Below are 27,079 nucleotides of genomic sequence, written 5' to 3' on the forward strand. Positions count from 1 at the left end.
AGTGGGTTAAGATAATCTATTTGATAGCTTGATCAAAAGGGGAAAAATCCATATGATGTTTAAAGCTGTTAATTTTTTGTGTCTGTTTTTTAATAAACTATCCTCTTTCTATATTTCGCAGGACACCCATGCGTTGAGAAATTTTCTTAAAGAAAAGGAAGTTTCATTCTTTATATACAACATAAGCCAAAACCAATATAGATTATACTTACAATGAGGTAAAAAAGCACTTGCAAAGTTTTGCCCAATTTGAAACTTAGAGCACAGCCATCCAGAACCAGTATGTGCCCTCACTGAAGGTAAAGACATGAGGGCCAGGCCCTGCTGACCAAAAAGGGTCAAGGTATGTATTTGTCTAACATTTAAGCATGAGAGTGCACTCAGGTACCTGGCCTCCTTGCACATAAACAGCAGAAGTCATGTTCAGATGCTTCATTTCCCTTTACAGTGGGAATTCATGGGTATTTGGGCACTCCAGCACGGCTTCAGCAACAACCAACAAGGTAAGCCAAGAGCCGAGAACAAATGCAGAGAGAGAGTGCACATCTTGAATCCCACCTTCCCAGGAGCCTTGCTTCAGGCTGCAGTGAGATGCCTTCATCCATCCTCCAGGGCCTGAAGATAGACACACTGCCCAACTGCCCAAGTGCTTATGTTTCAGTTCTTTCACGGTTGGTACCTGCCCTGTGTGTATGCTTTTTTAAAGATGCCTGTCTCAAGAAGAGCCTCAGTACTTCTAGAGATAAATTTTCATCCAATGATCAGAGCAGAAGCCTTAGCCTTAAAATGTGCTTATTCAGAACCTGAAACTTATTTTTTCTAATGCTATAAAATAGCTTGAGGTCAGAAGACACTAGCCTGGGAAGTGAGACGCTCAAGTTCAATTCCTTCTCCATCTTCTGGGGTTCAAAGACCTATGTCATGCCTGCTCCGAGAGCAACTAATTGAGAGGATTCTGGCTGCTCTGAGTGGTGGGATCATCACACCTCCTCCTTCGCACTTTTTCTTTTCCCCTGTCCTGCTGAAGTTGTACCATTATGAAGAAAGAAATTTAGTAATTAGAGGAAGACCTAGAAGATCCATGGCTTTTTATTGCACTGATAAGTTGTCCTAAAATGAGTGCCCCGTTTTCAAGAGAAATTTTTTTCAGAAGAAGGTGGTCTGCAGGAGAAACCCACAGAACAACAGTCTCGCCAGACATGCTTTTCCCCATATTGTACAGAGTATTATGGAAGGATCCATATGAGTGACCACATATGACTATGCTGATGAATTTTTTTTCTACTAGTGTATTCCATACCCATTCCATACCTATTTTCTAGTTTCTTTGTTTTTTTTTTTTCTCTAATACACTAGATTTACTTAAGATTCTGAACACTTGAATATTAAAATAATTTCACAAACTAGTAAAATATGCCTAAGACTTGTGTTTTGAGTGCAGTCCTATGGCATCAGTAAAACGGGAGCTTTCAGGGAGCAGATGGGCATGAGTTGCTAGGTCACGTGTCAGGCCTTGGTGAGATTTTCCTATTTAATTTGATACTTACCCTCAATGTGGACTTCATAAAGTCTGTATTGCCTGCTGCATGCTTCATAAGGTCCATGTCAGGGCCACACTCCAGAACAATGCCACACTTTATAAAGTGCAAATTAGCTATGCAAACTTTATTAAGTATACAAAGCTGCTATTAATGTCTAATCACTCCCCAACAGATTCACCAGACTGCTACTCAAAGGCATTGCTTTTTGTCATGTCCAGCAGCTTAAAATACTTTTTACTTTCTGATTCCAGCCTTTCAATATTTTATGAGTCAAATAAAACTAGGAAAATGTCAGTGAGGGGAGACTACCTCTGTTGTCTGACTCCCTTGGTGCAAATATTCAAACACATGGCTTGGTTTAGCTCAAACTGTGCAGAGGTGTCCCATTGTGGCGATGGGACTATATCTATGCAGAATTTGAGGTTAATAGATCTTGATGAGTTGAACCAGGAGCTGGGAAGTTTTCAAAACATGCAGTTCTGTAGTGAGGATGGTAATGCCTGTTTAAAGATTTGGCACTAGATTCACAAGAGAAGGTAAACCACATTAAAGCTTCTACTCTCAGCACCTTGAAGACCCATTTTGTTGTTGATTGATACTTCTGTAACACATCATACAGAAAATTTCACAGACTTCCAGACATTTGCTTGTAGCCACGTACGGAAGAATTGCCTTAGTCTAGAAAGAGAGCCATGCAGTGAAAAAAGCTTAACTTAAACGTGAGCTTCCTCCATGTCAGACAAGTCCTTTAACCCACCTGGCTGTGGACTAAGAGTAAGAAATGCCACAATTCCTCCAGGCTAGTTGTGTGCTAAGCCCAGCATGGCAGATACATCTGAAGAGTACAACCACATGCGACCCTAAAGCCAAGTTAAGGGATTGGTTTTGCATATTTTACAGTTGCAAGCTCTGTGCTGTGTTACTGGGTGTTTTTCAGACTAAAAAAGATGTAGGTGTGTTCAGTAACAAACATTTAGATAAATCTATAAGTCCTAGGAAGAACTGTGAGCGTTGCAAATCACAGTCTGCTAATGCTATTCCATTATATATTTTTGTCTGAGATGTTATTATTTGTAAGACTGGATGGTACATGGTTGGTGGTTGGTGGCACAGAAAATTTTCATTTTTTCTGTATCTGTCAACTTTCCTTAATTTTGTGTTTCCATCCTACAGGACCATTTTACCTGCTATGGCTGCCTGGAGATGTTCCTTTCAAGTTGGCAGAGACAATCAGCATCTAAAGCCATTGCTTGCTACCTGGCACTTTTCCTTTCTTCCAGTAACTTTTAATCATTCTGTTTCCTCTGTCTTACTGTTGAGGACTTGGTGTATTTTTAAGGTTTTATCTATGGCTATCATAGTCACATATATACAGCATCATTCCTGGGGTACAACTATGGCAGTTGTACTCAGTTCTGAGCTACTGATTACAAATTTCTTCAAAAAGTGGAAAACCTACATGTAAAACATCAGAAGATTTTGAGAATATCATGTTGCATGTGAAGTAGGATCTGGAGATCTGTGTAGTTTTGAAGGTACGAGAAAGGCATGGACATACCAGAGTGAGTGGGGCATCCCGAGGATCGTCAAGGGGCTGGAGAACGTGAAGTTTGAGCAAAACCAGAAAAGGCAAAGGGAGATCTTACTGCTGTGTCCAGCAACATAATTGAGACTACGGAGAGGACAAACCAAGAAAGTTCTTGGAGTCCTGTGGTAATGGACACAAATTGAAACAGGAGAAATTCTGGTTAGACAAAAGGAGAAAGGTTTTCACTGTGAGGTTGATCATTCAGAAGCACAGACCTAGGGAGGTTTTGGAAACTCCATCTCTGGGGATATGCCAAACTCAACAAGTCCCTGTGTAGGCTGACCTAGCTGGACCTGCTCTGAACTGGTTTTGGGGCTAGATGATGTCCACGGTGCCTTACAACCCATATAGTTTTCTGTGACTGTATAAGAAAAAATAAACTTTATTAATTCAGTATTTACCAAGGACAGGGTTACACTGAGCACTGTACAAACATTTAGAAAAGTGTTTCTTAGACTGAAAAGTTTATGCTCCAAATAAAACAAAGCCTTGTGTGTGTGTATAGGGACTGGAGATGCACTGAGGTGAAGTGATTTGCTGATGTACTACTGAAATTCAATGATGGAACAAGAAAAAGCATTATCTCATCTCATTCTTTCCGCTGTCTCGGATCAGACCATGGTGTACGCAGAAAGCATTGTTAGGTTACAGAGGATGGAAGGATTGCAGAAGTAGGACTGACGTTTTGTTTTTTTCACTTACAAAAGATATTTCTGTCTATGACATTTTGCAGCAGTTAAGGAAAAAGTCCCGCTCACAGCAGTGTAATATCCAGATAGACACCCTATCACTGTTACACAAGCCTTTTCTGCTGAGGATGCAAAAACATTCTTTCTTTTCCTGTAATTTCCTCTGATTACTCCAGACCAGTTCCAGGCAATGTGCTCCCAGTCGGTTGTCTGTGAAATCCCTAAATGGGTATATTTAGGCAGTTCCAGGGTGTGAGAATAAGTTTGTTTGCAGAGTTGTTTGAACAAAGTAACTCTACCTGTATTCTTTTTCAGTGGGCCACCAGTTAAAATATAGTGTGAATACTGAATAAATAATTTCCAAGGAGATACACAGTGGCTTGCAAAAGAAGACAAAAAATGACCTCTTTACATATACGATGCATTCTGATCCACTCCCCCTTAATAATTAGAAACATGGTTTCACTGATACACTTTATAAAACCATTCTGGGGATTCATGAATTTAAAAGAAAAAAAAAAACTAGACGTGAATAATTCATACTTAAATAGCTGTGGGCCAAGATATTGCTTCAGTATTTCCAAGTGTGCAGGTTTTATTATTCTCTTAAAGTATGAATAAAAACAAGGTTGTTTTATCACACTTGGACTAATCAATGATATGCCCGAAGCACAGTTGGCAGTAAATGATCCGTTTTAGTTTAAAACATTTTTAAAATTGATGTGTATTGTAAGGGAGTCATAAAAATCTTCAAATTAAAGGTTTTTGAGCCATAAAAACAAGTAATATATTTAAGGGTTTTTTAAGGCAGTAATGTTTCCAAGTAAATAGGAGATGGGCCAAGCAGTTCCCTCTGAATTACCGTTCATCAGGTTTTCACACTCTATTAAGGTAACCTTCATGAAAGATTTCTACATTACACTTCATGATGTAATTTGAATGCATTAGAATTAATTTGCCAATAAACTGCAGGGAAAATATGGAATATGCTACCTCCAAAAGCTTATGAACTCTCTCTGTTTAGCCTGGGTCACATTCACGAGGGTTTCCAATGTAAAGTTTGCAGGCAAAAAATGACTCCTGTGACTACAGTGCTTCATTCAGGAGCGAGCTCTTTGCCCAGGGAGGGAAAGCGATGCCGCCTGCGGGTCTGTGCGCTGGGTTCAGGGGTTTTAGCTTGCTCAATGCATGTAATACACTGGGAAACCAGTGAGTCAGTGCTGACTTTGTAGGGTAGAGACAAGTTCTTAAATAAAAAGCTTTTACCCACCGCAGGCAAGCTCCTCCATGGCTGTCCTGGCCAGCCAGCTTTCAACAAAGCGTGTTGTGGTGCCAATGCACCACTGAGTCCTCTTCCCCGTCTAAGGCATGTTTTACTTGTTGGAGGAGATCCAGAGCTGGCCCTTGGCTGTGTGGATAAGTTTTAGGGAACGTGAGATCACCCAATGACATCAGGGGGACTGCAGGTGTGAAATAAGATTTGCAGGGCAGTGCCATTTGAGAAAGAGATTTTTGCCTTGTCCAGGTTTTTGTACAAATGCTTAAGGTTGCTTCTACTGTCTGCCACCCACCTTTGATGCCGAGGATCTAACACAACAGCCAGGGAGTCGCTGGGGAACACAGAGGAGAGAGGTTATAAAGTTTTCTCATTCTTTACTTCCAACAGGCATTCACAATGCTGGCAGCTCTGTCTGCATTTCTAAAGAACCTCTCACTGTAGGTTTTAGTTCAAAGGCAATAGATGTTCCATATGTGTTCACGTCAGACATACCATGTTGAGGTTTGGAGAAAATCCACTGAAGGCGAGAGTATGCTTCCAATGTTTGTGCTCATTGCCTTTGGTTAGAGTCAGTGAGAGTGAATGGAAATACTGACAACAGGACGTATTTTTGTAGTGGAAAAACTGGCATGTGATATCTCATAATCCTCATAATTCTTATTGCCCTTTTAAAACATATGTAAAATATATGTGCTAAGTACGTCAAGAACTGAGTTCTTCTAATCCTCAGCATTTTATGCAAACTAACTGGCAAAAAAAAACCCCAGCTCAGCAAGAAATCCTTCTCACTAAGCAGGACCAAATATCAGGAGACAAAAATCCTGTTTTGTAGCATTTCCATATACTCGTGGAAATGAAAGCACAGAGACCCTCAGAACCAGGACTGTTCTCACAAGATTTCTGATTTATTTGCAGACCCAGGAGTTGTGCATCACCAGAACAAAGCTGGAAGTCTGTATTTCTTCCTACAGTACTTTTTCTACAGTCCTCTTTCTTCCTACAGCACAACCAATTTCCATAGCATCAAGGCTTTGCAATCAAACTGTCACCATCTCCCATTTGTAAATGGAGTTAGTGAAGACATGGCAAGGCTTTTTGGCAGCTGGTTGCCTCTCGTGTTTGAGATCCACCTCTGATATCCTCAAAGCCTAGATTTAGCCAGGGCCAAAGTGTTCAGGGGTGAGCTCACCAAACCAGAGCAAGCTGACCTGTCTCACTGCGCTCTGAGGGTGCTATAATTTCCCAGCTTCCCTGGAAAACTGGGTTATACTGTTTGCCCAGTGTCCCACGGGAGCTGGTGGTAGAATAAGCAGCTGAAATTTAAAGGAAATTAGATTATGCTACCTAGGGCAGAACAAAGGTCTGGAAGTTGAGAATACCTAAAATTCAAGTGATGAGGTGAGAGATACTAGCAGTTGCCAAGTCTACTGTTTTCTAGGATGGATTTGTGTGCACTGTCTGTCATTTCACCTGTAGGTTTAAGAAGCTGGAGGGCCAAATTTTATCACGTTTGAACAGTTTGTTCCTCCTGCTGAAGGCAAAAAGAGAAGAGAAGGTAGGACATGTTGCATGCAGCATTTGGAGATATTGCAAAGGGCCACAGATTGAGGATCCTAGCTTTTAGTTAAGTCAGTGGGAAATGCCAAGGAAGCAGCTGGTATGAGTGTGTCTCCCGGCCAGTCGCACCTTGGTTTCTCTTCAGGTTTCTTCTCCTGTTGCCAACTCTGGCAGAGCACTTTCTGATTTTCTCATCTACAGTCTCCTCATCTAGAGGATGCTGCGGGGTGTGAGAAGATCTGGTTTATTTTGGATGATAATATGTTTAAAAATAAATAAGGCTGTGTGGTCAGAGTGGAGAGCTGATTCTCTTGTTCTTTCTTTTGTTCCTCTGGCAGAAAAATCTTGGCACTGTCTTGAACGAACATATTATGTTTCCAGTGAAAGGAAATAATTCCAGTCATTCTCAAGTAATCCCTCTATCCACTACTGCATTAATACTACAGGTCCTTAAAGAGACACCCATCTAAATTTTTTTGGCTAAAAAAGTGGTCACTGTATAAAGAGGCAAGAAATCAGAGAATTTTTTTTTTCTTTGAACTTCAGGAGAAGCTATCTCCTCACACTCACTGCCAGAAGTCCTGAGAAAAATTTCAGGTTAATAAATAACATTATTCTTATTGAAAATTTTGCAGAAATATTTGGCAGTAAAGAAAGACCAGTTGTAGATTCTTTACAGTAAAAAGTTTAAAATGGAAAGTCTGACATATTCTTAAGCTATAATAACACAAATGGGATCGCTATAATAACACAAATGGGATCACTATAATTTTCAGTTCTGATTATAGGTTATAAAATCACTGCCAAATACCCATATATTCATGAGCCTGCAGAAAACAATCTGCAAAATGAAATATGGAGAACTGCTGAAGGAAAGTACAGGCAGCTGTAAATGTAGGAGATATAATGATAAAGCCAAACCTAAAATCAAGATACTGTTGATAACTAGTCAGAGGAAATTCACTCATACCCTACCAAATTGAATTTAATCACTGACAATTTCCATGATCTAAGAATACAGTGATTTATTTGCAGGCATTTTAAGACAAAAAGCTTTTCTAAGATGGGATTAATTTTGAGAACATATATCAAGCACTGAACAGGAAAGAAATTATAGGGATATATTATCCAAACTGAATAATATAAACCATGGAAATTCAGACTCAAGGTTACATCAAGGAGAAAGAATTAAGCTCTAAAAATTGTATGTGGAAATATTCATTAGTTTTGGTTACATAAAAATTAATAATTTTCTCATTGGAAAAGAAATATTTTGTTGACAGTGCAGTTCAGAACTCTAGGATTAAAAACAGAGAAAGGAAACTAAGAAGAGTTGGTTTAGCATGAACATTTACAACTGCTAGAGAGAATACAAACATATCTATAGCTTCATATTGAAATGGATGACTGTGAGACTGCAAGATGTATGAACAAATGGACTTCTTCCTATTAGAGTTCATGTTCCTTTGTAACCACATGTAGTTGGAGTTTGCAAGAAGTTTGTTGAGACAAAAAAATAAAAACATGGGCCTATTAAAAGACGGAGACCTGACCTCTTTGGGGGGCAGAAACAGCACAGTAAACCACTAACACAGATTTCTGGTATTACTAGTAAATTGCGACAAATAACCTCCCAAATGTAATAAGACACATAACAATATGTAAGGAGAGGAAATTTTTGCAGTGTGAATTAACAGAAATTAAGAGTTTGAAATGCAGTAAGTATATTAGTTTGAGCAAAACTCTGTCTGGACTGCAACCGTCCATGACATGAGCTTGACTGCTTGAGTTTCCTTAAGAATGACCCTTTTGCATTTCTTATTTTTTTTCTGTCAGTCTGTAATTTCATTTCAGTTTGTATTGGCTTAGCAATGAGCACCCTTAAAAAGTGATAGCTGCAGGAATGTGAGCATAGAAATGTGTCTTTTAATCTTTAGGAGATTGCAACTTCTCTGCTTAAGAAACTAAGCAGTTCAGGAACTAATAGCTGGGCAACTATGCAGCTGAACCATTGCCTATGCATTTGTGGGCTTCCTAATTAGAGTATAAAATAGAAAGCACAGACTTGAAGACGGTATGAGAACCATCGGAGTTATGGTCAGCCATTTCTCCCTATGTGATAGCTGTGTTAATGTTTGTATAACTGAATGGAAATTATTAAGGTCTCTGTGGGGTAATTTTCCATGCATACGTCCTGCACGGTGTCTGTTTTTCACTGATATGACTTGCCCTGCCTGAATCTTCCCCCACCCTAAAAGTCCATTTCCAAAATTTCCGGTTGTCCTTCTTGCATGACGGACTGTGACTGCTTATGGCTTGTGAATGCTGTTTGTAGAAGCACTATACACTGAAATTCATAAGCAAAATATGTCTTTTAGTAACTGTAATTATTACAGAGCTGTAAGTCTTGGTGGGTCTCTTCAGCTGAAAGTTTTAGAAGTTTCCAAACAGTTAAGGTAACCTCAAAATTTTGTGTCTGATGGGTAAATGTAATCTCAGTATTTCACAGGGTGAAATAGAAGTACCAAGAAAAGAAACCTCATGGTTCTGAATTTGGGCACTTGAAAGGTTATACTGGCATCTAACGAGGTGTGCTTGCTTTTTTTTTTTTTCTTTTTGGAAGCAGAATCGGGCTGTGGCTCCAGCACACTTCATTAAAAAGGTCTTCAGATTTTCATTGGAAGGCGAGGATGCCCGCCAGCTGCTAGCATAAAAGCGTCTTATTTATTTTACTAAATGTGGACATGCTGTTTAATATCAGCTCTTCAAATAGTCTTGAAGGGAATTGCCCAAGGTCATGCTATGCCTTTGGGAGAGACCTCAAGTGTTTTGATTCACTGCTTCACTCTGTAACGCAATGAGCTAAGCATATCTCTTCTGTTTGGGAACCAGAAGGTCACGCACAAAGAAATTTCCTCCTGCACAAAGTCACCAAAAATTGAAGAATGCACACAGACCTGGAGACTGGCCTTTTTGGTTTTCACTGGCCAGCTTTGAGGCTGCAAGCTTCTTCATCAAAATGATGCAATTCCAGAAACACCTCAGCATTTCATTAGCATAGTTTGTTTAGTGACTCGCTTTTTCAATACATATGAAAATGCTGTTAGCTAGGAAGGATCCCAGACTCCTTCATCCTCTTTTTAAAATTATAGTTTAGGGGACCCCCCAGTTACAACTTTTTATCTTGCTCATTTTTCAGAAAGAAGGATTTGAGACTACCTATGGAATAAGCTTCTCGTTTCTTGAGCATAGCTGTAACACATGGCCTTGCCAGACCTCTTCCAGTGATGGCTACATACACAGGGTCTCTCCTCTTTTTGTGGGTGGTAGCGAAAAGAGAGAAAGACTTGAAGAACAGGGATTTTGTAATCGCTGTGGGGCAGGCGATGCTTCAGACCCAGATGCAATGCAGAAAGAGGTGGCTGGAAGAGGGTGGAGATGGCTCTTCTGCATGCCAGGACATTCAGCTGAGCTGCTGTTGTGGCTGGAGAGGGCATCTGGGAGGCGTGCTGTGGGATTGTTTGACAACTAGTTGACAGATCTGGACTTGAAGGTGATCTTAAGGCCAGTCCTAGACACCGAGGGAAGCTTATCTTCCCTGCATTTATGATTTCATTAGGTTGTAATTAGCTGAACAAGGACAGAGTCTTCTATGGAACAGAAAGGAAAAAGCTTCTGGTTATTAGATTTGGGGCTTTAAAGCAGAGTGCTTGCATACCAGCTACAAAACTTTATCTGTTGGCCTGAAAAGAAAAATCTGAGGCGTTCAGAGACCCACAAACCCTGTGGTGTGGCGGCTGGGGCACCACATTCCTTGCTTGGCAGCAAAAGCAGTGGTGGGAGGCAAGAAATGCCAGCTTTTAGATCTGGGCAAGGTGTGAGCAGCCAGTGCTAACCCAACCTGGAGGGAGAGGTGTGAAAAGCTTTCAGACAAAGCTCCCCAAATGCCATATCTCTGTGATTAATCTGTCATGAGTTGTCTCTACTGGAGACCCAGAATGAAGTGCTAGACAGTGATATATAGTCGTGTTATGTGATTTTTAAATTATTACAGCATTTCAAAAAATGTAATTATCATAAGTTTCTATGCATTCTAGAAGGATTAAGTCTAGGAACATAAGATTAGGACCTCCAAAAGCCATGCAGAATGGAGGGTTGTGTTTGGCATGGCTAGATTTTGTGTTTGGATTCATCCCACTGAATACAGGAGGGGAGGTGGGGGATTGTCACAAGCATACTTGATAGAAATATTAACAGATTGAAAAAAAGAGAAGGGGGGGGGGAGAAATTCTCTATAAAGATATTAAAAAGAGTGACAAGAGAGTTTTTTCACCTTGAAAAAGGAGGAGGGAGATGGTTCAGAGTGGAGTTTCCGAGACAGGCAAGGCAGGCTCAGCTTACCAAGTTAGTTTTGGAGGATGATCCTGAACAGTAACACTCAGGAAGCGAACTTTTGCTGAATTTTTCCCTCAGCTTGCACAGCTGGGTGCTGGGGGAAATCCTAAATGACAGTTAGGGGAGGAGACTGGTTTCTGTGTTCTCTATGGGACTTGTTTCCAACTTTATCATCATGTATTTTATTGTTGCTTCACTGGGATGAAATTTATTAATCTTTAAGCTGACTGATGATAAGAATCATTAGAAATGAATCTCAGAAGCACAAGGCACATTTTTGTTTCCTATGGGAGTAATGTATGCAAGTAAAATGATTTAGAAGAATAAAGCCTTCAGGAGCTTCTGCCCTTGCTGACATTTAGGCAATCTCCCACTGAACTGCAAGGATCTGTTTGGGGCTGATTTCAGGTACCACAATGTGATGGTGTATCTTTCTAAGTAGGTAAATATAAGAATGCAATTTTCTGTGGTGGATGATAGCCAGTACCTCTTTGGCAAAGTGTATATGGTGGAGAGAGATCCCCAAAAACTGAGTAACTTCAAATCATCATGATTCGTGCCGGCAGAGTCCTACGCTATCGGCAACAGTTGCAGCTGCTGTTTTTCTTTTTTTACCCACCAAATTCTTGCTGAAATAAAACTTGTATTAAACTAACCTGAGCTCTCTGGACTCGAGTTGCTCTCCAAAGTTGTTGTGTGTGTTGCCCAGCTCAGTTTACTGTATGACATAGCCTTTATTTAGCTCCTGCCAAAATTAACTCTGTTTAATTTTCTGTAAATCACAGTACTACGTCTGAGTTTTTCGGTACTCTACTTCTTTACACTTCCTCCAAAGTCTAGGTCTGCACTGTGGTTCTCTACTGAGAAAAATGAGACAGATGTTAGATGAAAAGTACTCTAGGGGAAAAAAATCGTAAGGACGATGGGTATCAAAAGATGAGAGAGCATTTCTGAGAGCAGTTGGGCAACTGAACTCAAGAATGATACAATCTTAAAAAAATGCACCTCCTGTTTTCAGTTATAAAGAAACAAAACTGGTAACCTTATTTTGAACTTTTTTTTGTGTCTGTACTTAGGGGTGCTATGTTTAGGGGAGGAAGAAACAAGCGATTTTATGTAGCCTCCAGCAAGATGCCATGTTTTTCATACAATATTTTCCTGTTCATGCTTCTCTACATTTTTTCTTATTTTTTTTTTATATTTTAGTTTTTGGGTTGCTCATACAAATTATTTGAAAGGGAATATTCTCCAACAAATCTCAGCTGTGCCTCTAGTTCCTAGCATTTTGAAAAGAAAGGTTCTGTGTCTTGAATATTTACATAAAGCCTGAATGCCAGATTTGGAAGATGTAATAAAAATATGCTTTTCTGGGATTTGTTCTTAGGGAAAGAGAATTCCCCATGACCAAAAATACCCCAGTAATAAGCATTTGCTCTGTGCTGGTACCACTGTGACCTTAAATTATGAGCTTGCCCCCATTTGTAGCCGGTTTCCCCTCTTTAAATGTACAGTTAAGTCATTTGTAAATATCATAACTAAATCTGGAAGTGTAATTTAGTGACTCTATTTGAGGATTAAGAAGAAGAGTAACATTACTTAGAACCATATGTAATCTTTTCTGCTTTGTTTAATTTAGTTTGCACTAGGCATGTCTTATCTTACAGTCATTCTTCACTCCAGCTCACTTGATATATTTGCACACTGTTGATAATACCATCAGAAAAATAGCTAAATGTTCATTTCTTTGCAAAACAAATGTATATACTGTGAAGTGCATTGACATAACATTAGTGATGTGGGATCATTTTCCCTAGGGAGGATAAAGGTTGCTAGATCATGCTGTTCATTTCCCAGCTAGAGAAGATTTAAAACTCTAGAAAGGAGGTATTAGATTTTACACTTGATCATACTAGTTGGCTTTATTAAACACTTGGAGTAACACACTAGTTTCCTTTACCAAGAATGCCAAAGAATTGTAATTCTCCACTGAATACAGTCTACATCATGGTCTGTATTTCATTAAGGTGTTATTCATGTTTGGGATTTGTGGTTTCCTTTTTTTTTTTTCTTCAGTGGGACTGCCCCCAGGAGCTGTGGCTTTCTGATGTTTGATTATTGTGTCAGAGTGACAACTGCTGATTAATTTGTATAACTTATTATTCATTACAAGCCTCACAAGCTTTATTCTTGCTGGGCCCACCTTGTGGTCCCATATGGTAGCTGAATTCACATCTTATTTCCTCCAGACAGTATGGATAGTGAAATAATTGTAAAGTCCTGAGCAGCTGCTTTTGAAATTATTCTGACTCCTTTCTGAACCAAATAGTCTTAATTTGTAGCCTTATTATTTATTCTTTCTCGTGAAAGTCTATCCATTTCCATAAGAACATATTGTACTGTCAATGAACATAATTCTTTGTCATATACTTAGAGCCAACATGGGGCAGATCCTCACCTGCTGTAAATACTCATAATTCTGTTGATTGTGTAGCACTATTTAAGCTTTGAGTGAAATTTTGCAGAGGACACTTTCCTCTTTTGCTCATAGTAGAGTCAAGGTGGGCACACAAGAGGAAGTGCCTGAAAGATTACTATGAACTGGGCAGAGCAAGGACATCTCCTAAAATAGTGGCATCCCATGTCATCGACAGCTGGCTTTGGAAAATCTGATAGTTCGGTAAAAGGAAGACTTTGGAAACCAGGCTCTGGAGCTCAGCAGAGCTGACACAAAGCTGTTTCCAGCATTCCTTGCCTCCCAAACTGCTCCTTTAGTAGTCTAATCCAATGCCCAGAAACAAATAGCCACACACAAATAAATCCCCTGGCACAGCAGGGCCTAACGAACAGAAATAGCAGTGTCTCAGTTACAAGAAGGATAGATCCGCAGCCAGCAGTTGCCCCCAACTCAGAAGAGAAATTAAATGCAGAGAGACAAAAAAGAAGAAGAGAGAGCAATGTTCCATTGGGGAAATAAAAGATGAAACATCAAAAAAAGCTGTAAGAAAAAAATGACTGGGAAAGATACACATGCATGCACGCATGTATTGATACATGGGCCCGGTTTCATCATAGAACATGAAATATTCCCAGTTGACTGGAAGCTGACAATCGTTCTCCCAGTCTTCAAAAAGAGCAACAGGGATGACCCTGGTAACTACAGGCCTGTCAGTCTCACTGCTGGGCCTGGCAAAATTATGGAGAAGATTATTATGGGAGTTATTGAAAAACACCTGAAAGACAATGCAGTCATTGGTCCCAGCCAGCACGGGTTCACGAGGGGAAAGGCCTGCCTAAGAAACTTAATTTCCTTCCATGACAAGGTCACCCACCCGCTGACCAAGGGAAGGCAGCCGATGTGATCTCTCTGGATTTCAGTGAAGCTTTTGATACTGTCTCTCACAGCCTCCCCCTGGACAAAATGCCCAGCACACGGCTGGATAAACACGCAATGCAGCGGGTGAGCAACCGGCCGACGGGTCGGGCCCAAAGGGTTACAGTAAATGGGGTTACATCGGGCCGGCGGGCGGTCACGAGGCGGGTTTGCAGGGATCCATCTTAGGGCCGGTACTCTTTAATCTCTTCATAACTGACTTGGATGCAGGACTGGAAGGAATGCTAATTGAGTTTGCTGGTGACACAAGGTTGGGAGGAGCTGTTGACGTTCTGGAGGGCAGAGAGGCCCTGCAGAGGGATCTGGACACACTAGAGAGCTGGGCAATCACCAACTTCTTGTTGAAATTTAACAAGGGCAAGTGCTGGAGTTTGCCCCTGGGGCACGGCACCCCTGGCTGTACTGACAGACTGGGGAGCGAGAGGCTGGAGAGCAGCTCTGCAGGGGGACCTGGGGGTTCTGGTCAACGCCAAGTTGAACACGAGTCAACAGTGTGCCCTGGCAGCCAAGAGGGCCAACCGTTCCCTGGGGTGCATCAAGCCCTGCATTGCAGGGGGTTGAGGGAGGGGATTGTCCCGCTCTACTCTGTGCTGGTGCCGCCTCACCTCGAGTGCTGTGTGCAGTTTGGGGCACCACAGTACATTAAGGTTACAAAGCTACTAGAGAGTGTCCAGAGGAGGGCCATGAAGTACAAGGAGCAGCTAAATTCACTTGGTTTGTTCAGCAGAGAGAAGAAGAGTCTGAGGGGACACCTCATCATGGTCTTATTCAAGAAGCACCTGGACAGCATCCTCAGTGATATGGTGTGAATTTTGGGGTTGTCCTTTGCAGGGACGGGACTTGGCCTAGATGATCTCTGTGGGTCCCTTCCAACTCAGGACTTTCTTTGATTCTGTGATTCTATATAAAAAAAATAATTTATTAGAAAGTTCCAACTCAATATAAGGTCCAGTAACCAGATGGCCATTTTCTGCAGTATCATCAAACAGAGATCCATTTTGATCTAAAATCCTTGATTTTCTTTATTATTTCTTGTGTTTATGTCCTTGATACCTTCACCTACCTTACATTAGAACCAGCTGGAAGAGTCATGAGTCTTTTGGTGAGAGGTGAATCCAGATTCATGGCTTTAAGTGGTCATGAAACATAACCATATACCTGTAAGTGCAGCCCAAGGTTTCTAAGAACCTTTAATATTATTGACAAGGGAAGAAATATCATATAGAAAAAGGCAATGGACCTCATTCCTGAATCAAGAGAACTGTAACTAGGATTGCTATGGTCCTGCTGTATCTGCCAAGCAATTTGATAGATTCTGGTCACTGTGCAGTTAGTGTAAAAATTGTACCAGCAATTTTACAATCTTAAAACATGTAAAATTGTGCTGGTAGAACTGGAATCATAGAATCACAGGATCATTTATGTTGGAAAAGACCTTTAAGATCAAGTCCAGCCATTAACCTAACACTGCCAAGCCCACCACTAAACCATTTCCCTAAGCACCATGTCTACATGTCTGTTAAATACCTCCAGGGATGGTGACTCAACCCCTTCCCTGGGCAGCCTGTTCCAGTGCTTGACAACCCTTTCGGGGAAAAAATTTTTCCTAATATCCAATCTAAACCTCCCCTGGTGCCACCTGAGGCCATTTCCTCTTGTCCTAACACTTGCTCCTTGGCAGAAGAGACCAACACCCACCTCACTACAACCTCCTTTCAGGTTGTAGAGTGATAAGGTCTCCCCTCAGCCTCCTCTTCTCCAGGCTAAACAAACCCAGTTCCCTCAGCCACTCCTCAAAAGGCTTGTGCTCCAGACCCTTCACCAGCTTCGTTGCCCTTCTCTGGACATGCTCCAGCACCTCCATGTCTTACTTGCAGTGAGTGGCCCAAAAATGGACACAGTATTCGAGGTGTGGCCTCACCAGTGCCGAGCACAGGGGCACCACCCCTTCCTTGCTCCTGCTGCCCACACTATTCTGATACAAGCCAGGATGCTGTTGGCCGCCTTGGCCACCTGGGCACACTGCTGTCTCACGTTCAGCTGTCTGATCTAAAGGACCCCCAGGTCCTTTTCCTCTGGGCAGCTCTCCAGCCACTCTTCCTCAAGCCTGTAGCGTTACATGGGGTTGTTGTGACCAAAGTGCAGGACCTGGCACTTGGTCTTGTTAAACCTCATATAATTGGCCTCGGTCCATTGATCCAGCCTGTCCAGGTCCCTCTGTAGAGCCTTCCTACCCTCAAGCAGATCAACACTCCTGCCTAATTTGGTGTCATCTGCAAAATTACTGAGGGTGCACTCGATTCCCTCATCCAGATGGTTGATAAAGATATTAAACAGAACTGGCCCTAACACTGAGTCCTGGGGAACATCACTCATGACCATCCACCAACTGGATAGCTCTGTTCTCCACAGCTCTCTGGGCTTGGCCATCCAGCCAGTTTTTTTCCCATCAGGGGGTACACCTGTCTAAGCCATGAGCAACCAGTTTTTCCAGAAGAATGCTGTGGGAAATGGTGTCAAAGGCTGTACTAAAGTCCAGGTAGACAACATCCACAGCCTTTCCCTCATCCACTAAACAGGTCACCTTGTCGTAGAAGGAGATCATGTTAGTCAAGCAGGACCTGCCTTGCCTAAACCCATGCTGACTGGGCCTCATCCCCTGGTTGTCCTGTACATGTCACGTGATGGCACTCAAGATGATCCATAACCTTCCCCGGCACCAAGGTCAGGCTGACAGGCCTGTAGCTCCCCAGATCCTCCTTCTGGCCCTTCTTGGAGATGGGCATCACATTTGCTAACCTCCAGTCAACTGGGACATCATCAGTTAACCAGGGCTGCTGATAAATGAAGTGAGACTGATATCTAATTAAATACCAGGGTGAATTATCTGGTGTTCAATAGTAAAATTAGTTTTAATTAAATTTAATTTTGACAATAGAAATTAATTGTTGTACTGGCCACAGGACTGAGAGTACATTATAAGGACATCTAATCAACAGCCGTTTTAACACCGGAATTGGCATGCAGGAAGCATTTGTCAACATGTAATTAGGACTCGATCCAATCCTCTGAAATAAACTTTCCATTGATTTTAATAAGAAATACATTAAACTCTGGACACCACAGTTCACAATAATGTGTTATCTCTGCTTTTAAAATTTGGCATCAGATCGAATTCTGTAATTTAGCTTACAGATTTGCTACAGGCAGTGACCTTACCCATATTATATGGTATGACAGCTACGAAACAGCTGCTATCAACTTCGAAGAATGGTGGTTTTATAAGCTGGGAAAACAGTTCGTCATGATAGATTGTTATAATGAAGTAGATACAAGTTCAGGAAACATGGCAAAAAGATAATTGCTCAGTAAAAAACCCACTGAAATTCTTTGGTTTCCTACCTTTGCAAAGAAGCAGCCGTTTCAAGGACTAAATACATACTGTGAGGCGATTATTCAAAGCTACTTATATGGCATAAAAATTCAAAGGCTCTGAAGATTTTTATATTCCTCATTCTCACAGTAATCAATAGATAAATCAATTATTCAAATCAGTGGGAAGGGAGAGATCTCTTTCATAATCTTAATTTAGTCCAAATTTTAAAAATGACTTATTTTCAATAAATGTCCCCAGTGTGCAATCCACATCTCTGTGGATGTTACAATTGCATTTGGAAATTCTTTGCTGTTCTTCTGTAGGATTGACCAGTGCTTGTCATGCTTTGATACATGGAAATAGGTATCTGCATAAAAAAAAGCTTCATTTTTTTTTCCTAGGCCACCTACAACTGCATCCTTCAGAAAGTCAAGGCATTTTCACAGCACTTAAACATCTGACTGACACTAGCTGCCTACATGATTTCATTAATGCTCTTCAATAATGGTATTTTGGCACATGTCCTCTCAACCTATTAAAAGGCAGTTGCTGGAGACAGCAGCCACACAACAGGAAAGGTTTGCAGTGCAGATGTCTACAGCTGAGCCAGTTGTAGTGGTTTTTTATAGGCAGTGGGGAGATATGGACACTTTTATGTTGTGATTCATCTCATCCTACAGTAGACACCTAAAATAAGGCAGATGAATTCCATTTTAAAATTGTGTAGTGGCATAAAAGAAACTGAAGGTGACTGCCTTTGATATGGGCGTTCACCCTGTAGATATACACAGTTAAGTCAGATGAATCTTTCCCTGCTAGAGGGATTTCGACCTGGCAGCATTTAGTATCTCCCTCTAATGCCAAGAAGAACCCACAGAAGTGCAGTAATATTATTAAAAATATTGTGTCTAATATTTTTCATACAGGGAGAAGCTTTTAATTTACTTTCTAGCCTCATGACCTGCTGTAGGTTTGAATCACTGATAAAATCTCCCTTACTGTGAAAAGGTGCATTTCTGAGGTCATAAGAAAAAGTGTGTTATTAATTCATAATTTGTAAAAACTATCCCTGTAAATAAGGATAACACTAGCAATTGCTGCTGTCTCTTTAAATGACTTATTTACCAAACTCCCAAATAATTTAAACCATTCGCCTGTCCCAGGGACTGAGTAATGCATGTAGAATTATCAGTTCAGTCTTATCTCGACATGTGTTGAATGGTAACTATTATTTTCTTACTTGATAGTCATGGTACATGAAAAATGTGTGTGCGCTGACATCCATGCTGCTGCACTAAGGTACTAACAGAGTCTGAAGAAGTTTAGAGCTGGCTTGGGTGTTTCTTTATATCCTTTAGCTACTTCTGCAGCAAAATGTAGAGGCACTTTAGCGAGAATGGTGTACCTGGGTGTACCCAAATGGAAAAAGTGTCTCAAATTTATACTTTTCATGGAGTGGCAAGGAATGCTGAGTGATGGTATTTGCAAACTAAAATATAGCATCTTGAGGAAAGAAAAAAAAAACACAAGGTAAATAATCTTGAGCCATTTAAAACTTGATTGGAAGAAAAGCCCAAATCTCCGGAGTGAATAGATTTGTTATTACTGGGGACAGCCAGAGAGAACTATGCAGAAGTTCTGTCTTCAAGTGAAGAATAGATGATCACATTCAATCATACTGAGCTGAAGTGTTTCTTATTCAGATTAACGTCAGGCTGCTTATAGCGCATCTTGAAAATAACCACACTGCGCTCGTGAAGAATCGAACTCCAAATACCTAGTGGTGGATTGGCCTGTGCCTCATTTGTCTAGGTTCTATGAATAAATTTCCATCCATGCTCAGGCTGGCTTCTTCAAGAGCACTTTGAAGTTAAAACAATACATAGTTCTCAGATTTAGAGGTGGAAGGTGAATCTGAGATTGAGAATGGGCTACAGCCACATTTGGCTGTCATTGTCACCGCAAATGTACTCCCCAATGTGGGCGATGCCCCAATACCCACTAGGATTTTCCAGGACTTTCCTTCCTGCTGTAGAATTTGGGCTGTCCCTCTAGATCTTGCACTGCCATCTGATGAGCAAGTGTCCTGAACATGAGAAAAGAAATGGCAGCAGTTAAATGAGCTTTGCAGGGGTTAATGGTATTTTTAGTAGATCTTTCTCCTGGCTGGGTGCCTGAGAAAAAACCAAAAGTCTACAGGAACTCAAGAATTAAGTACCTCTGATGCTGAGAAGGAGTGGAATTGAAGGGGTGATCCCACAGAAGGGAGTAGAAAGATCTAATTAACAGATTGTAAAGCTAAAAAAGACTACTATGACCATCTGATCTGATGTAACAGAGGTCATAGGTCTTCCCTGAATTGATTTTTACTTAAACGTGAGCATTTCTTTTTAAAAGCCATCCAATGTTTATTTATAAGTTTCTAGTGATGGAAAATCTTACAGACATCTTTAAGCTGTGCCAGTGGTTAATCGTTTTCACTGCTGAAAAGAAAAAAGGCATAGTTTTAGTTTTGGTCTGAATTTGTCTGATTTCAACTTCCATGAATCTCAACTGTGAGTTGTTACAGAACATATTGAGTCAATTTCCATCTTTTTGCTCCTCTTCCAGCAAAAGATATGGCTCTGTTTTACTTGGTTCTACATTATTTTAATGTCATTGAGAGACAGAAAATGTGAGAGAGAAAAAAGGAAAGAAAGAAAGAAGCTAATGGTCAGTGCCGGTATGAGACTTGAGATTTCTTGCTCTGACACTCTCCACTTCACCAAGCTGACAGAATATTTCAGAGCCACATTTTGTAAAGGTGTTAAACACTTTACAATGGAGTAGGCATGCAAGGAGCATTTAAAAGTACCTCTGCACCCAGCTCCTTGTGTTTCTTGTGGATCTAGGCACTTCTGAAGACCCAATAAATTGTTATTGGGTGCAGAACAGTTCTGCCCCCACCCTCCCCAACCCTTAATCTCTCTGCCTTAGCTGGCCAAGGAAAATCTATGTAGAAATGGAGAAGAATGCTGTAAGGTTAAACATTACAAGACTGTGAGGTGTCCATATGCAGGAGGAAAGGAGACCATATGAGTATGTAAGCTATAGATGTGAGTGTGCAAAGGAAGGATCACTTCCATATCATAGTTCTGGCTGGGAATCTCTGAAATTCACAGCTTTTACTGAGCTGTTGGAACCCTCTGCTCAACCACCCATTTCCTTTCTGAATACCCCAAGGAAAGAAAATAACCACTGCCTGCTGATCCACACCATGGATCTGGCATCTGCTCCATGCCCCTCTGAAGTCGGCAGAAAGGCACTCCTGGATGGCAGCAGGCCCTGGGTGGCCCTTTCCCCCATCACATTCCTCAGCGTCCTCCAGCTTCTTGCAGCTAATCATTGGGGGAGTCTGCATTTCTTGGCTGGCTGGCAAGTGTTTGAACTCCAGTTCTCACTTTTGGGACCTGCAACCATAATTTTCTTACGGTAGCAATGCCAAATGTAAAGACACTGTACCTGATGTAACCATTTTTCAGGTGGACTCAATGAAATAAGTTCAGGTGTGACCAGATTATTCCAGTCACGTTTGTTAATTTTCTCTCTCTCTCGTCTCCTTTTCCCCTCTTTCTTCCCACCCCCACCCACCCCCCACCCCCACCCCACCCCAACCCAACCCAACCCCCACCCTTTTTCCCTCTCTTTCATTCTTTTGGCAAGAATAACCCTCCTCTTGGGTTTGAAGAATTTGTTTGTTGATTCTCTTTAATGAAGCTCCAGTTTTTCGGGTGAGAAACAAGGGCTGTAATATTTAATGGAGATTCTGTGATTCTAAGAATTACTTTTTGAATAATCTGACACTGTATTTTCCTATTTAAATACCAGAACTGAATCTGAAATGAAGAATTGTATATGACAGATGCTAAAAGTTCTGAGAAAGGAAGAAGTTTGATAGGAAAGACAGAAATTATTTAGAACAAGAAGACATTAGTATGGACCTGGTAAAGATCCAGCATGAATGGGGATTAGCAATTAAGAGTTTCTTGTGTTTCCCTCTTCAGTTTTCACTCTGAGGGAAATGCTGCTTTTACAGCTTTTAGCTCAGCTGTTTCACTTTTCTGTGTTGTGCTGCAATGATAAAAATAAGGAAAAGGATGTTTTGGATTTTTTTTTGCCAAATTGTTTTGCTGTGAACTGCCTTTGATTATGAAGTGGAATGAATTATTGTTTTGTGACTCCTTAGGATTATCAAAAGGAGTGCATTTGTGCAGTTTCATGTCATATATTTTAAACACAAATAAGTTTTAATGGAGAAGATTTGTGGGCCCAACTGCCAGTTCCTACGGACTCAAAGGCATTTGAAATCCTGCCTACTCATCTTAGTCCCTCTTGATTACTCAGGAAAAGGTCCTGGTTTTCTTTAATGGAAGCCTTGCCTGGGAATCGGCTTCAGGATGAAGGTCTGTCTTTTCGTTCAGCTCTCTCTTGGAGTCCAGTTGACTAATATTGCAAGATAGTATTAATACTTTGCTGTCAGAACTTGTCAATCCAGAGAAAGCAAGTCTGACTCACTGGAAAATATCCCCTTGAGAAAGAGACTTTCACAACTGCCTATCTGAATGCACGGAAAGATAAACGCTACGCTTCAGACTTTCCCTCCAGAGAGAGACTGTTCAGGAAAAGTCAAAACAGACACATGCTCAAAGTAGGCTCAACAGATTTTACAAGATATGACATAAACGACAAAGAATTTCTAGCAGTGGCTCTCTGCAGACAGATTTACGGAAGATCGAGCACTTGAGGATTAAAATCTCTGTTGGCTGGGGTGAAATGACCTGCTTGTTCTGTCCAGCTGGAAAAGAGACTAGTAGCAAGGTCCATCTTAAGAAAATTAATCTATTTAAATGGTGCCATGCTGTCTCCAGCTGGCAGTGCCGGGGTGACAGTGAACATAAACACTCACGGGTTGTTGCTTGCATTGATATCCTTAAGAGAGCAAGACGCATGAGGAAAATGGTACCTGGTGTTGAATTAATCACCTCAGAAACTGAACAAAGTGAACAAAAAGTAAATTGAAGGGATGACACTGTGTAGCTGGGAGCTATGCAACTGTAGGCCATCAGCAAGATGCATCCAATATGTGAAATGAAGATTAATGTTACAGTTAAACCTATTAAATACATTTGATATGGAAGTACACTGGGAAAAATATACCTCAGAAATTTTCACTGCTAAAATTGTGGTTTATATTCCATACACTGCTGTTTTTTATTTTGCATTTTCACTGAAAGTCACGCAGCCAAACAGATCTCTGCTGGTATCTAGAAGATTTGTTTGGAGAAGTAGGAGTTGGAAGGATAGGATGGGAAAAATTATAAGAGTAAAAGTAAATGGGGAAAAATTCAGTATAATGGCATTTTAAACAGATGCAGATGAACCTTAACTTCAGATGACTTTTTTTTTTTTTTAATTGAAACAAAACCACCCTGAAAAACATGAAGATAATTATTTGTACAATTTATTTTAGGTGTCACCTGACAGAACGTCTAAATTATAATTAATTTATGGATGCAAAACCAGAAGATGCTGAAGAGAAACATGTTTTCTTAAAAGTACTGCTGAAGGTCCTGAATATATTTGTATATCTTTTTCTTTCTAGTGCAACCGTGGGCAGAACTGACCCGAGTCAATACTGGGTTGTTGATATTGAAAAGTTTTGTCTAATTTTTGCTTTTCTGAGTAGTTCTGATGGTTTCTGTGTGGCTGTGCCCACAGCGATGGAGGGCAGTAAATTTGCTGTCTTGCTCCAAACTATGCAGCTCTAAATATATATGGAAGTTGCAAAGATCCGCCAAACAGCAGCTCTGTATATAGACCCTGTACATTGTTCTCCCTCCTCTAAGTGGCCTTGAATGCCGCTCAGAGGTAGTACCATCATGGCAATGCAATCTGGACACACACTCTTTTCTCTGGCTTATTTCCACGGTGGCAGTAGTAAAGGGGAATGTGCACAGTCCTGCCTGCCCTGCCTCAGTGTGCCCCTCTCTGGCCCAGGGCACAGTCTGGCCCAGGGTGAGTTTCCATTTGGCCAGCTGCCTTTACCCCATAGGAGATGAAGAATTGCAGATTGATGGAAGAGCTGAGCTCCTTTTGGATAAGCTTATAAACTTCTACAGTGGTCAGGGCTGCTATTGTTCTGGGGGGCTTAGGTACATCTAAGTACCACTGTACCTCTAAGGCACCACTCTGCCTCTAATGTATGGAGGGTTACTGCTGCAGGGGGTTGGGGGGCATCCTAAACCCCAGTCTTTTCATTCACTACTGCTGGGATTGGACTGTCCTAATGTTGTAGAAAGGGGAGAAGTCCCCAGGTCAACTTTCTGTATAGCAACAGGGAAATGCAATGTGCAGGCTTTCCTCCATGTGCTTTTCTAGGGGGAATGATGTGGAATAACTATAATGAGTAATTTCTCTTTTGAAAATTATTTACACACCTTAATCAAAATCTTTTGCTGTTACCTTCTGCTCTTCATCAATGAAACCCAAAATGCCTGATGAAAAAACAACAGTATTATTATCCCTGTTCTATAATGCAGGTATCAATGTCTGGGTGTCATATGGGCTGGGGTCTGTAATTTCTTTAGCTGGAGTAGAGGACTGTATTGCTTCAGAGAACTGAGTCCAGCATTATTTAACCCAGGCCAAAGGCAAGTCACAAGCTGTTTTAAGTTTATAATAAAAATTTCCTGGTTTTCAATCCTTTGCTCATTCCACTCAACCATACTGGCTCTCTGAAGTGCTAGTGGTGCGGAAGGAAGAAGATGCTTTATGATCCTTGATGACTATAATGTAGCAAATAAAGCTCTAGGGTGCTTTCAAACTCACAGCGATCTCGTGGGGTGGAAAATGAATCATGCTGCAGCTAACAGAGAATATATTTTTTTTTACATTAGCTGCTTGGGTCTTTTTCCAAACCAGAAGATGATAAAGCGCTTCCCACTACTGGATGAAGACAAAAGAGAGTGTCATCAATGTAAGCAGTAAAATAAGCTGAATAAGCTTGTTTGGACTCCTGGTTACTAATCCAATTCTTTTACAATCTTTTTTTGGCTCTAGAAATAAGAACTATTTGCAAAATAAACAGACTTCTTTTTAAATGCCCAGTCAGATTGTTGCAAATGTTGGATCTCAAATCCTTGATCTAGTCTTTCAAATTTAGCTGCCAATCTTTCCTTACTACAGAATATTGATATATTCTGTATCAATGTATAGACAGTTAAACTCTAGAAAGTGCTTTGAAATTGTTCCCTGCAGTCAATATGTGTCAGTAACGCAGCTAAAACAGAACACAGGCAGTGGTTTGATGTTTTTTAAGACTCCTGATATTCCTACTGAAAAAAATCTTCGTCAGCTTTGTCTTTCCCACTGCTTTCTCAGAGACCAATTTTCTCTTCTTACAGTGACTTTGTCTAATTGAATCATCAAATGAAGAGATCTCTCCAGAGACCTCTTTCATACTGGAAATGGGGGCGGGGGGTGGGTGTCCCGTTAGGGTCCCAGATTCGCTATTTGTAGGGTAATTCACAAATGCTCCGGGTTCATACTTACAGGGTTTATTTTCCAGCTGAAAGCTTGCCCTTATCTAAACGAGGCCATCTGGGGTTTCCGGCACGGTTACAGTCTCCCTTTAAGCCTGTAACATTCCTCTTCTCCTAGGCTGCAGCAGCCCACGAGCACTGGGATTTCATACCCTCTGAGCAAGGTCAAGCTTGGTATTTTCCACCTTGGCGGCGTTACATCCCTGCAGCAGGGATAGGAAAATGGAATCCATGTAGCTGTCACAGCAAAGCCAGCTCCCAGGTTTTGCAGCGCTGCCACCCTTTCATCACATTGCACCTCTGCCGCCTTGTTGTATGCTGTAAGTCAAAACCTAGGTTGAAACCTAATACTGAACTTGGAAGGGAGGATAATTTTCCTTGACTAGCTTCGACTTAACTGTGTGCTTTTTCTTAAGACAAAATGGAGCCCTGTTGCAAAACAATTGATATTTACCTGTTCTTTGAATTTCAGCAATGGAAGAATCTTTCTACCCTAATCAAAATGCTAGGATCAGGGCTCTATAGTAACTAATGAGTTTTTGTTTTAATTGCAGTCTGTTGGTCTAAAGAAGGTGCTGCGCATCATCATCTCTCTGCACTCCCTGGCACCAGACCACTTCCCCTGCAGGCTCCTACTAAGGGAGAAAACTGGAAGTTCAACAAGAACAACTTAAAACAGGACAAAAGAACAATCATGAAATGAAAGAGGTACAGAAAAAACACACTCAGAAAAACCTGTTGGTCAACATCAGTTTTTTCAGCTCTTCTTGTCAAAGCTTCAGCTTTTGCTAGAGTGTACAGGAGAAAGGTCAGGAATAATTGTGAGGGCTGGAACCCACAGAGTATAAAGGTTCCCATTAAATATTTTGTCTTGCAGCCAGCTGTTTCCTGACATAAACTGGGCACAATCCTTGTTAGCCCACTGCTCTACCACAATTTTAGTCTGGAGACTCATGAAACAACTCAGCAAGATGAGAAAACTAAATAATTTGAAAAATATTTTTTATGGTAAATTTATATTTCAGTAACATATGGATGCAGAACAAGATCTCAGGATGCATTTTATTATGGACTTTGTGAAAATTAGTAAAAGCAGTTCAAACTGGCTAAAATGTTGCAGCATTCTCCAAATTGCTACTACATGGTTTGTTTTCACTATATATCAGGTCGTTTGTGCTTCAAAAGTGTAAATGATCTTTGGAGTTGAATAAAGAACCTGTAGCTTGTTGTCATAGTTGAATTTTTAACTGAGAAGCAAGTACACTCTAAGTGCAGGCCCTTATCCATGGACTGTGTTTGTTTATTCCCATTTATTAAGTAAACATAAGTGAGTCAGATGAAAGACTCTGCCCCAGCGCTTGCTTATTTGGGCATCCTTTCATTGTGGTATCTGACCCACTAAGTATTCAAAACTAGACAGAGCAGTAATATTCTCACTCAGCTCTTCATCTACTCAAGGAAATAGGATTGCTTTAGCAGATGTGTTGCTGCTTGACTTCTTGTTGGGGTAAGTTCCCAGCTGTGCGCAGTCCCTGAACAGTTTCCAGTCCTCCCTGGTAAGCGGTGCCCCCATTCAGCGGTGTTTCCATAGAAAAGTAGATGTCCTTGGACAGCCATTAGTGGGGAGGGAAGGAACTGTCAATTGGAGCGAACCCCACGGAGGACATGGAGTGTCAAGACATA

The 27,079-nt window shown here is 41.0% G+C and overlaps 2 long non-coding RNA genes across 2 annotated transcripts; both read left to right on the forward strand.

Annotated features, from left to right (window-relative positions):
* Nucleotides 1-260: 260 nt before the first annotated feature.
* LOC142056735 (uncharacterized) lies at nucleotides 261-2,802 on the forward strand. The gene is made up of 3 exons (XR_012660425.1): nucleotides 261-343; nucleotides 449-503; nucleotides 2,715-2,802. It is a non-coding gene; the product is annotated as an uncharacterized LOC142056735 (long non-coding RNA).
* Nucleotides 2,803-24,749: 21,947 nt separating this feature from the next.
* LOC142056971 (uncharacterized) lies at nucleotides 24,750-26,606 on the forward strand. Its single transcript, XR_012660500.1, has 3 exons — nucleotides 24,750-24,831; nucleotides 25,515-25,716; nucleotides 25,951-26,606. It is a non-coding gene; the product is annotated as an uncharacterized LOC142056971 (long non-coding RNA).
* The last annotated feature ends 473 nt before the right edge of the window (nucleotides 26,607-27,079 follow it).

Source organism: Phalacrocorax aristotelis, chromosome 4 (genome assembly GCF_949628215.1).
Source record: "Phalacrocorax aristotelis chromosome 4, bGulAri2.1, whole genome shotgun sequence".
In the NCBI taxonomy this organism is placed as follows: domain Eukaryota; kingdom Metazoa; phylum Chordata; class Aves; order Suliformes; family Phalacrocoracidae; genus Phalacrocorax; species Phalacrocorax aristotelis.